General features: G+C 32.9%; 1 protein-coding gene across 2 annotated transcripts in view; it reads left to right on the top strand.

The window, feature by feature from the left end:
* The first annotated feature begins 1,716 nt into the window (after positions 1-1,716).
* Positions 1,717-13,621, top strand: part of LOC106466179 — a 102,862-nt gene continuing 90,957 nt past the window's right edge. For both annotated transcript variants that reach the window (XM_022394142.1, XM_013926422.2), the window contains exon 1: positions 1,717-2,715. The gene's annotated coding sequence lies outside the window, so the exon portion shown is untranslated. The remainder of the gene's footprint in view (positions 2,716-13,621) is intronic.

Raw genomic sequence — 13,621 nt, 5'->3', positions numbered from 1 at the left:
TTTAGCGTTATATGCCTGCAGACTTACCGCTGTGCCACTGAGGGCTACTTTATCAGAAATCATCTGTTATGTATTAGAGGCTGTTGTGACAGTAGAGTCCTGGTGAAATGTTGACGTGGTTATTTGATTATTGGAAATGACTTATGTGAACTGTTATCATTCTCAAAAGTTTAACTGTGAACTTATAACACCTGACGTCTTCAGAATAGAAATAATGGAATATGTTTTATATTATATCTGATTAATTCTTAGTCGATTCGTTACTTGGAATGGATCATTGATAAGTTTTAGAGTTTATAAGCTTGAAATTCGGGGTTAGATCTTCACAATGGGTGCAGCGCAGATGAATCATTGTGCACTTTTGCACTTAAAACAGAAAAAAAAATGCGTTAGCAATTAATAGATTGCACAACAACAACAAAATTCAATTCGTAAGAACGATAAAATCTGGGATTCGATACCTTGTTGTGAGCAGAGCGCAGATAGTTTGTTATTAAAACAAACAAATGAAACATAGCGTTATATATTTATATGGAAAAAAAATAAACTTTTAACGAAGTGTTAAACGTTTCTTTAGAACATTTGTTTTAAGGATAAATGTGACTTCTAAATAACTAATCTATTATAATAATAATAATAATACTCAGATTTTGTCTGTCCTGAAAATGTGCGCGCATCTTACTATCTAAATGCGCAAAAGTTTGGTTTGAATTTCTCACAAAGCTACACGAGGGCTATATGCGATAGCCGTCCCTAATTTAACAGTGAAAGATTGGAGGGAAGGCAGCTAGTCATCACCACCCACCGCTAACTCTTGGGCTATGGGATTGACCATCACATTATAACGCCCCCACAGATAAAAGGGCAAGCATGTTTGGTGGGACGGAAAGATTCGATTGCGAGTCAAGTGCCCTAACCACCTGGCCATGACGGGCCGTAAACAAAAGACGGCTGTAAATATACTGTAATAAACATTTTATAGAATAACATGTTAAAAGATTTTCAAAGTTTATAAAAAAAAAGGTCTAACGTTAGGTCGTAGACTAACATTATAAGTTTATTTATTGATAGTATTAAGTACGATAACTAAACAAAAGCAAAAAACGTACATAAGTTACAGTATTATCTGTTTATAGAATATAAGCCGTATTTAATAAAGGCTTAACTAATGTTAAGCCTATGACAAGTGGATTTACAGATTTCAGTGTCTACTATTAGAATTATTTTGTATTCTTCTAGAAATTCCGTGTTTACAGAAGTAATATTGTTATAAAAATGTCTTTGCTGGTATATATAATTATATAATTTGTGTATTAACAATGCAATGAATTCCATCAAGAAAATCTTATTTTATGTCATTATTTAAGCAAAGTAATATCTAAATAAGTTATTGTACAAACTAACGCCAGTTACGGGTGAGATGAATTACCAACTGTATCTGTTAACAATATCTAGGATATGTTAGTTTTTAGAAAGTACAGATTGTTTTAAATTCTTAACGAAACAACGCTGTTTTTAAAGACCTTGTTTTGTAAAAAAAAAAAAAAAGGGGGAACGAGTTTGCCATCACGTGACACAAACTTGCTCACTTGTTCTTCCCAATACAGGAAGCAGGGGGAATGGTGGCCTGAGAGCGCATGCTATTACTGTTGCGCCACATACCGTCAGAGTGTGAAAGCGAGTTGGTTGCAGTTGACGAAGGGCGAGGTCTAAGAAGGTATTGAATAGGTAGCTGAATGCTCAGCTGTACGTATGGTATAGACGGCATCGTGAGGAGTTCCGTTGTTTTTCAAAGTCTCACCTCGAACTGCTTTCTATAATCCCTCTGTCTTAGAAAGTCACATCATACTGCTGTCAGGAGTCCCATTGTCTTAGAAAATCACTTCATACTGCTGTATAGAATTACACTGTGTCAGAAAATCTCCAACAATGCTGTCAGGAGTCCTGTTGTCTTAGAAAATCACTTCATACTGCTGTATAGAGTTACACTGTGTCAGAAAATCTCCAACAATGCTGTCAGGAGTCCTGTTGTCTTAGAAAATCACTTCATACTGCTGTATAGAGTTACACTGTGTCAGAAAATCTCCAACAATGCTGTCAGGAGTCCCGTTGTCTTAGAAAATCACTTCATACTGCTGTACAGAGTTACACTGTGTCAGAAAAATCTCCAACAATGCTGTCAGGAATCCTGTTGTCTTAAAAAGTCTCACTTCAGACCACTGTCAGGATATCCGTTGTGTAGACAAGTCTCCCCACACTGCTGTCAGGAGTTTCGTTGTCTTAGAAAATATAATGTTGGTCTTCCGCTGTAACGTGAAAGGAATGTCCAGTGAAGAAATAAGTGAATTGTGTTTACTTCATCTTCATGCCACTTAATTATATTCCACGAGAGCCATAAGGAGAGTCCATGTTGTTCTGATAGTTACTCCTACAAATGTCCTAAGATATCATTCCTTTAAAAGCTCCGGGAACCAACTATAGTACAATATAAACGTTCATAATCCGAAATATTCCCAGTTGTCGACCTGTGATCATCAAACATCACACAAGAGTTTAGTGAGTTTGACGAATGATTGTCGTGATTCTGAAGTAAATAGCTTCATTTTGGTTCGTTGCAACGTTTATTCGCCTGAGGTTTAAACGGGGTTTCTTCAGTGAACCCTCATCTCGAACGTAAAGGAGGGGTTTCATAAACACGAAGAAAGCATGGTTTAGGTAAGAAGGTTGAAATTTTTGCTATATGTAATTCCTCGTAAAGCTAAGATCGACTTAGAATAAATATAGTAAGTGGACCCCACAATCAAATGAGACTAACACTAAGATGATGATATATAAGTATATACTGTTAAAACAGTTGATATATATATATATATATATATATATATATAAGTAGTTTAGCTAGAAACATTCTATATATATATAATTTTAAATTAATCTCACTTTTATTGTAAAATTTATTTACGCTGTTTTTAGTTGGCGTCTTTGAGGTTTGTGGATTACTCGTGAACGTGTTGAAAAATAAGATTTATTTGAGAAAGTAAGAATAGATAAAATACACTGCACTTATTTGTTACAGAATTTACTAAATCCATAACAAAATTCCATTAAAGTTCTACCTCTTTGGGGTGTAAAACAAGTTACCTTTTCAATAACAATTACGACCTCAAAATAGGCATGTTTTAAAACCTGATTACTACTGTTTAAATACGAATAAACGAAACTAATAATATATCGTAACTCATTTTCATGTCACAGCTGTGAAACAGTAAATAATACATTAAATTTACAAGAATTTGAACTGGCTTTCTTACAAACTGTCCAATATTGTTAGATCTGTTTGTAGATATAACACATGAGAAACAATAAGTAACACACTAAATTTACAGGAATTCGAACTTGCTTTCTTACAAATTGTGGACAGGTTTTTATTTCCAAAGAAACAGTTATGAGGAAGTTATTACCTGAGAATCCTCTAAACTTGCATTCTTACAAATTGTGGACAAGTTTTTTCTTTCCAACGAAACAGTTTTGAGGAAGTTATTACCTGAGAATCCTCTAAACTTGCTTTCTTACAAATTGTGGACAAGTTTTTTCTTTCCAACGAAACAGTTTTAAGGAAGTTATTACCTGAGAATCCTCTAAACTTGCTTTCTTACAAATTGTGGACAAGTTTTTTCTTTCCAACGAAACAGTTTTGATGAAGTTATTACCTGAGAATCCTCTAAACTTGCATTCTTATAAATTGTGGACAAGTTTTTTTCTTTCCAACGAAACAGTTTTGAGGAAGTTATTATCTGAGAATCCTCTAAACTTGCATTCTTATAAATTGTGGACAGTTTTTTTTCTTTCCAACGAAACAGTTTTGAGGAAGTTATTAACTAAGAATCCCCTATTCATACACTAATTTATAACAAATTTCAGAATTAACGCTTTTAGTCCAAACAAAAGCAACCACAATATCATGTGCATTATTTAGAACATAAAAGAACAAAAGTAATTATTACACACACACATATATATATATATATATTCCTCTCAGTGTAAAGTATTTCCAAAGATAACACAAGTAATTCAAAGCAAAGTAAAACAAATACTATTAGATTTCAATACAAATAATCAATAACTGATTATTGAGGACCATTAGCTGGTAGTAACTTTAAGTTTTTATGTCGAACAGAAGTAGAATAGAATTTGTTCAAGTTAAAAATATTGATATAAGTGCCCGCTCGCAGTTGTAACTTAGCAACGGATCGTAAAAAAAAAGATGACATGTTATTAGTTGAAGATTTTATTCTTGGTGTCAAGGGATTTATCCGTATTATATAGAGTAGCTACTAATGGTTGCCATATAATCTTAAAAGTTTTATGGGATAACAACAGTGTGAGATTATATTCAACAAGTAAGTCACGTTACCTCTAACACATAACAGTTCACATAGCAAAATGATACTTCTGTATCTATCCAAATCCTACTCAAGTTCCTTTACAGTTGTTTGTGTGCTGACTTTAGTTATATTATTGTTACTTAAAAGCCAATATTGTCATTTTATTTAAATTATTTATTCCCTAAATTACCGTATAAACAATGTAGTAATGGTATCCAATTCGCATCTTACCATTGTCTTATTCTGTCCATAGTTTTTATCATTTTAGCATCTTCTTACTCTGTTCACATCATATCACCCTCGTCTTCTGTCGCACCTTTTTGTCATCTTAACACCCTCATATTCTATCCAAACCTTTGTCACACTTTAAGACCCCTTATTCTATTTACACCTTCATTGCACCTTAACTTTCCTTATTTCGTACAGACCTTTTTCACACCTTAACACCCTTATTCTATTTACACCTTCATTGTACCTTAACTTTCCTTATTTCGTACAGACCTTTTTCACACCTTAACACCCTTATTCTATTTACACCTTCATTGCACCTTAACTTTCCTTATTTCGTACAGACCTTTTTCACACCTTAACACCCTTATTCCATTTACATTTTCGTCGCACTTTAACTTTCCTTATTTCGTACAGACCTTTTTCACACCTTAACACCCTTATTCCATTTACATCTTCGTCGCACTTTAACTTTCCTTATTTCGTACAGACCTTTTTCATACCTTAACACCATCTTATTCTGTTAACACCATTGTCAAACATTAACACTCCTTATTTTGTACTGTTAATTTTCACACCCTATTATTCTGTCCTACGTATAAAAATGTTCAACTATAATTTGTTAAAAATGTTTGGTGCTTTATGATCCAATCTTCAGTCACGTCCGAAAATATCGTCAGGTGATAATTCACTGTATTTCAGTCATTACGAATTGTAGTTTTTCAAGTATTTGATTTTATGACATTAAGTATCTCTTGTCAGGTATTCATACAAGATGGCGTTCATGAGCATGTAACCTTTATAACTGTTTTAGTTCTGCTTTTTATGGTAAGCTTAATTTAGATCAGAAGTTCTTTATAACACCTAACACCTAAAGAATATCGGTTAACACCCTGTCAGTTGAGAGTTAATTTCATCATCACCGTGTGAGAAGTCGACCTCAAACATTAAAAAAAAAAAGCCTACCTGTTGAAAGCGCTGAGGTTTTATCAGGTTGTTTGAATGCGAGCTTAGATCATACATTTTTTATTACTTACTTCTACGAACAATCTTGCTAGAGAATCAAAATCAAACTCATCTTCTGATGGCTCAGACGAATCGTCAATCTTTTCGATGTTTTTAAGTATACTATATATATTTTCTGCTATAATAAACCTACGGAATTAATGAATTCTTCATCATTGTAAAATGCTGATATTTTATACCATAGTTCTGTAAGAATCGGATTCAGTCACCTTTCTTTAACTTCATTATTTGATATATCTTAGTTTCTAAACATGTTATTGTTTTCTTTCTTTAAATTTGTTATTTCTACTTTATCTAACTTTTCAAGAAAGTGTACTTCATCATCCAAAACCGTCAGATATTAATTTAAATGACGATAACTCCACAGTGTTTGTCTTAAGTTTGTATAGGACGTAAATACATACACCGATAAAAATAATTTATATAAATTTGTAGGGTATTCCGCAGTTTAATGAACGCTGTCATTAATTTCTATAACTATATATAACGATATTTGTTAAAGACTATAACTTTGTATATATATTACTTTAAATTAAGTGTAGCTGTGAAACCTGGGCAACACAAAGAGCAATGAACGCTGCTGAAAGAGTGGTAACAATATGTGTTGCCTTTCTGCACAAAACCTTAGAAGCTGTAAAACTTATTTAAACCTCTGATTTTTATTTCTGATACTCAATAGAAATGAGAGAATACAAATGAGAATGCAGGTTCTCGAATTATCTGTTTAAATGCAGGTTCCCGAACTATCTGTTTAAATGCAGGTTTCGAACTATCTGTTTAAATGCATGTTCTAGAACTATCTGTTTAAATGCATGTTCTAGAACTATCTGTTTGAATACAGGTTTTCGAACTATCTGTTTAAAAAGTATGTTCCCGAACTATCTATTTAAATGCTGTTCTTTTCTTAAGTAAATGGAAATATAAACATTTTATGTGGTTAACAAAGGTTGCATAGCACTGATGCTTCTATTTATAGCAGTTTGTTAATTAGGAGAATTAACCTTGATGGATAAATAGGATATTACACCATATAGATTTTCATACATAGAATATAGAATATTAAATCATATCAAGTTTAAGAAATAGAATATAGTACATTTAAACTATATAAACATTACAAAATACAATGTAGAACAAGAAACCATTTCAGAAACACGTTGTAGATCATTAAACCATGTCAAATTTCAGAATTAAAATATTGAACACTAAACCATATTAAGTTTAAGAAACAGAGTGTAGAACATTAAGCCAGATGAAATTTTACATACGAAATATAGAACATTAAACCATATTAAGTTTTAGGAACAAAATGTAGAACATTAAACCATAATAATTTTCAGTAATAGTGGTGAATTTTAAACCATGTAAAAATCAAAGAAAAGCAGATTATAGAACATTAAATAATACAGAATTTCAGGAATAAAGTAAAATACTAAAGTATTTAAAGATATCCAAAAACAGAATTTAAAACATTAAACCATATAAAATATAGAAAACACAATGTAGAACATTAAACAATATAAAACAGGAAGTACAATGTAGAACATTAAACAATATAAAATTTCAGAAATACCATATAAAACAATAAACTCAATCAAATTTTAGAAACAGAATATACAACAGTGAACCATATAAATTCTCAGAAATAGAATGTTGGGCATTAAAACCATATAAACTTTAAGGAAAATTATATAGAATATAAGTTAAATAAAAATTCAATTTAAAATACAGATTATTAAACATATCAATATTTAGAAAATATTATAGAACATTAAACCATATAGTGAATTACGACCTTGAACTGCGGATCAAGAAAACCTAGTTCAGAAACTTTGATCTGTCATAAATAACAATTTCAGTACAGGGGAGTTTTTGGTACCCCACAAACCATTTCCTCAACCATACCTTTAGTTTTCTGTAAATTTTACAAATTTTGTTCATACATGAATTTGTTTATGATTAAAATAATAGCGCGATTAAGGTTCCTGATTTAAATGAGCAAGTAATGAACAAGTTTTAGTTATTAGGGAGGAAGAGATGGAATTTTCATACTTGACCCTCCCAGATCCCGATAAAGTCGTCGTCGAGTATTTAGTTATTACTCGTATTTTAAACATAAATAAACAGAAGTAAGACTGCACTATTTAAAGATAAACAATAAAAATTAAATCCCAATGCTACGTCGGACTGTGAATACGAAGGTACACTTCTAGTGTCCCTTTGCTGCTATAAAACGCCCCATTCTTTGGTAACGTGAGTGTGTATAAGCGATGACAGTCAAATCCCACCATTCAGTTGGACAAAAATATAAATAAAATAAACAACCCCTCAGGTTCCATTAACCGTAATCCAGAAAGTGAAACAGCTTAGAGAACTTAAATATTGTCATGGGTAAACAGTCCAAGAAATCGCAAAGTTAGTCTTAACTATCAAACGAACTGAAAATAAATCGAACTTTAATAGAATAACAAAGTATTATCGGATGTCCTCAAGTGAATGAACTGCAGTACCATTAGTGTCTCGTGAATTAACATACATTCGTGTTTTCGTAAAGTAAAGGATTGGTCAGAATATGGTGTTTTTATATATATCTATTATTGTCTATGAGTAGTTTAATAATACTTTAAATTTTCACCTAACAGCAAGAAAAGTTCACGGAATTGCCTCACACTCTCGATATTAATTTACGTTGTTTAATTAAAACTTGACTGGAAATATATTGTTACGACAACGGAAGTCACGTGACGATGGTGGCGTGCGTGCTTTCTCGAATTATCGGGGAAGTCTGCCAATGTTGGAGATGTCTATTCGTTAGTATATAAGCCTGGCAGAAAATGGCAGATAGATTGTGCATCGCTGTGATTTATAGCGTGTATTATAAAAGTTGTTAAGTTTAAAGTGACGAGAAACGTACTGATTATGGAACTACTGTGTACTAAAAGTTTGTATCGAGGAAGAATAAACTGGTTTAATCAAGAAAGGACTTGTATCGCTGAAGATCCTCGGAAAGAATTTCTACCGGAAACAAACAAACAAGCAGACACGTAACAATATATTCAGCTGAATAAACAGTTTTAGCTTTATATAAAACGAAAATGTTTTAGTACCTAAGCTTAGAAAAGTGTGTGAGCATTTTTCTTTAAATTTTTTCTAATTAAAATTAGCAGGGTTATGTAGAGATATTAGTATAGGATGGGCAAAAATTCTGAAGCAAGCATATGACTGTGACAAATGTAACGCTCGACTCGTAAGCTGCAGATAACCATGGAGATCGATGTCCTAGTAACGTTGGTAACTGCATTATTGCACAACACTTAAGTTTTCTTTTGTTGTTGCTTAATTATTTTCACCAATTCAGTTGATTGTTTGCCAAAATGTTACACTCTGTAAATACTTCATTTTTCATTTTCTGGAGAACTTCTTTACAAATAGGTTAAATTATATTTATAAGATTACTATTTTACGTAAAATACATAAACACATAAATGTACATTTAAATCGACATAGAAAGGTTTATTATCAATAAAGCTACTGTGCTTAGAGAGCTTAAGAAAATTTTTTCATTTGTAATCCATTCCATTTAACAACATGACAATATTAAAAACGATTATTAACGAAGTCTCTAAATATGACACGTTTCAAGTCACAGGTAATCCCTTAACCGTACTTAAGAATAACCTAACATTGAAGCTTCTCAATCTTTTAATTAAACAACCACGCATGGCATTGTTAACCCTATAAATCATATGAAACAAGCTAATTATTCTACTGTTTCACATAAACAAAATTTAAATGAATTTCTTAAATTTCAGCCTTGTGTATCTGAGGGTTTAAGGGCCCCTACGGCATGCCGTTGTTTTTTAATAATGTCCAGTTTTACGATCCGGATTGTAGAGGGCGTCGTCAAGGTCAAAGTCACTCACCTCAAAAGGGTGGAAACTTTAATGCATGAATACCTTTATCATAATATCCAGCTAGTACTTTGTAAAATATGATTAAACCACTTGATATTTCCCTGAAGACCGTAATTATAAAAAAAAAATGACCTGTTAAACTAACTCATATTTATTTAATATGAAAGAATAGAAAAAAAACTGAATTGAACTCGCTGAGGCAACTTAAACTTCCAAAGTACCACTTAATGGCATTGACAATGTTTTTCAACTCTATTCTGTGCGAATTCGAACCTGATTAAAATCTTTTATATTTTTATTGTGATTCAGTAAAAACACAAGCATTCAGTGGCCTGAAACTGTCGGCGCCAGCTTGGCGAGTTACTGGTAAATGAACATCGAGAATTTCTATTACGTGGTTGATTTGAGATATTTAATCATTCAGTAGTTGTACCCGAAAACAAATCTCAAGTAAAGAACCGTTAAAAAAGGGAAAGTTTTTATTGATTACTGCAACATTGAATGCTAGTTTTTACTGATCTGTTTTTATCTAATTCACTGGTAGAGTGGATTGTCTGCCTTTATAAAGTTTCTTGTTTCCGCTTCGAACGAATTTCATGCCATTCATGTGTCTTCTCGATAAACGTGTGTTGTTTGTTTATGACGCTAACCGATGTGTTATGTTGTTAAATTAAAAATATATAAAGTTGGTGTTAAAAACTGAAATATTTGTTAAATTCGTTTCCAGAAATATAACATAAACGAATTAAACATGCGGATCAAGGCAGATAAAAGTATTAAATCTACAGTAGTGAAATAGACTCGACGAGTCTTTACCTTTTACTACATATGCTAACCAAGAAATTGTTTTTTATGGTACACTCCAAATAGTTTAAATACTCCGCTAGAACTTTGTACAGAATTTTATACCTAAAGCACTAAATAGCCTTAGATAACAAGCTCTACCAGAAAAGCTGCTAAAATTCTGCAACAATAATTACAGTTAAATAGTCTTAAAACTTTTATGACCCTCTGTGCTAGGTCATTAGTTGGGTACCTTCACTGCTAGCGGTATTTTCGGCCCTTAACCCGAGAACATCTGACGAGGTTGGGCCTGCTTATCGATATTATCAAGCACCGAAGTAGAATTGTTACTTGTAAGGCTTCATGTACCATTCTTTTCACATCTGGCCAATGTACTTATTACTGTTTAAGTAATTTGATGTTATATATTAATCTAGCTAGTATTATAAATAACTAAAATACATTATGGAAATGTTTAAATTTAGTACGTCTTACTTAGCATGTGGCTAACTCCAGTTAGATGTACATAGAAGAATAGCACAGCCTGCGTGGATATATGACTACTAGTGTTTCTGTTGTGTTTCAATTTATCATAGTGTGAGAGGGATACTCTGCCCAACGACCAGATTTTAATTGGGGGGGGGGGGGAGCTTTTAAAAGAAACAAGCCAAAAGTGACCATAAACACGATGTATTTTAGGCACAGATATTTCATGAGCAGTGGTCGTGAGTTTAGCTCTGACTTTAATACACTGTATCCCTTAGGAAATTAATTTTATGGAAAATAAGATGTTTGTGCAGTGACAGATTTCCTGTGATTTTGGTTGGAATCACTAGACGTTATCTTCATATTAATGGGACGTGCGCGGTCTAATGGACAATAAATGTACCAGGCAAAAAATTTTACCGCAGAAAAATAAAATACTATTTCGCTCTACATTTACGAGGGTGCGATATAAGAGTGACAGTCAAATACCACTATTCGATTAAAGTAGCCTAATAATTGGTGGTGGTAGGTGCTATTTAAAAGCTCCCACCTCTCTATTGTATTAGCTCAAAAGTAGGGACGGCTAGTGCTGATAGCTCTTCTGCATCTTTGTGCGAATCAATCGATTAATCTCTGCTGTGATATGCTTCAACTAGCAAAAACAAATGCATTTCGTTACTATCATTATATTTAAAAGTACTTCCTTTTTTCTACACTTTATAGGTGGCGTGATTTGATTTTGACGTCTTTCATCTTCTAGTAATTGCAAATTGTGTTCAGACGGGGGATTAGGCTGTGTAATTTATGAACACATTCTTTGTTATCTAATTGTGTTCAGACGGGGGATTAGGCTGTGTAAGTTATGAACACATTCTTTGTTATCTAATTGTGTTCAGACGGGGGATTAGGCTGTGTAAATTATGAACACATTCTTTGTTATCTAATTGTGTTCAGACGGGGGATTAGGCTGTGTAAGTTATGAACACATTCTTTGTTATCTAATTGTGTTCAGAGGGGGATTAGGCTGTGTAAGTTATGAACACATTCTTTGTTATCTAATTGTGTTCAGAGGGGGATTAGGCTGTGTAAGTTATGAACACATTCTTTGTTATCTAATTGTGTTCAGACGGGGGATTAGGCTGTGTAAATTATGAACACACCCTGTGTCATCTGATGTTTTCCTCTAATCGGAGGTTTTTGTCAATATCTTTCATTACTTGCTGTATTAATAACTTTATGAAAACGCATTTCTGTATTATTATTTGTTATTCCAGGGATTTAAACTTGGAGAGAGGAATAGAAGAAGCCTATCTTTGAATGATTAATATGGCTTCTAAGCTTATTCTAACTTAACATAATTTAATTTATAAATATCTAGTAAAAATACCTACACCTGGCGCGGTATTTATTTCACGTTCATGGTGATAGGACGTGTGTGCGCGTCGTTTCCCGACACTCGGGTGATATCAAGAAGTTTTCCCTGCTCTCTTGTCGGCATCGGTCGAATAAGGTCAAGTGCAGTTTGATCTTTTCCTCCCTCCTCGTCTATTGTTTTATTAGAGGCTTGTGGTGGTTTCTTTCTTTTATTGTTTCGTTACATTTATCCTTTTCAGGGTTATGTCCATGCATTTTATCCTATGGCTGATGTAAGTTAGGTTCTAGTATGGGGTGTGTTTTATTTTACTTCGCTTTAGATATCTGATTACTTGTTTGGGTAATATGGACTTTGGTTTGGTTTGTTTTGGAATTCGCTCAAAGCTACACGAGGGCTATCTGGGCTAGCCGTCATTAATGTAGCAGTGACAGACTAGAGGGAAGGCAGCTAGTAATTACCACCCACCGCCAACTCTTGTGCTACACTTTTACTAACGAATAGTGGGATTGACCGTCACATTATAACACCCCCACGGCCGAAAGGGCGAGCATGTTTGGTTGGACGGTGAGAAATTAAAATGGAAGTCAGACTAATAAAAATGAAGAAAAAAAAAAAGAATAAAGTAAGGGCTCTAAAATCCCCCTGGGGCATATCATGGTGATCGGAAGTCCCAATTTGGAAACATTTTATCACGAACAAACATATGAAAAAAAATCTGTTTCTAGCGTTTATATATTTCTCTTATCTTTTATTGTACCATTAATACGAACAGTATTTGTTTTGGATTATGACAATATTTGCATCAAATTATATGATTGGTATTTTGAATATAACAATGAATGAATAAAGGAAAAATTTACCAGAGAAACAATATATACTACTATAAGGTAAGAATTAGGCTTAACGTGTGGAACAGAATAAAATTCTAGAACGCTTAAATTGGGCTTATCGTTAAGTATAGGATAAACTGTTATGATATGTAAATTTAGGTTTAATGTTAGATATATTTACTCTTATTTACGCGATTTCATGATCCTTTGGGTTTTATCCGTACAAATGTTTAAACAAAACTACCAAATTCAATTTTGTTTGTAGTTAAAAGCTTTGTAAAAACTAATGTTTTATTCTAAATGTTTAACTCGAAATCATGTGAGCTGATATGTATTTCTTTTCTACTAAGGAATACAAATACCAACTGAATGCAAATACCAATTTGTACAAATACAAATGAGACTAGAATAGTTTACGAAACAATAATTCATTACATTTTACTGACACTCAGGCTTACATAAAGGAAGCGAAGCGAGTGGTTAATTATTTCGACTGTCTGCCTGATTAACAATGTGACAACAATGTATTTACTTGTATTTGTGTAAAAATCAAACATTGTAGCGATTCTGCCTGCTGTGACCTCATTCCAGACC

This window comes from Limulus polyphemus, unplaced genomic scaffold, assembly GCF_000517525.1.
Source record: "Limulus polyphemus unplaced genomic scaffold, Limulus_polyphemus-2.1.2 Scaffold2179, whole genome shotgun sequence".
Lineage (NCBI taxonomy): Eukaryota > Metazoa > Arthropoda > Merostomata > Xiphosura > Limulidae > Limulus > Limulus polyphemus.
The sequence above is the reverse complement of the archived record's forward strand: the minus strand, read 5'-3'. Positions and strand labels throughout refer to the sequence as shown.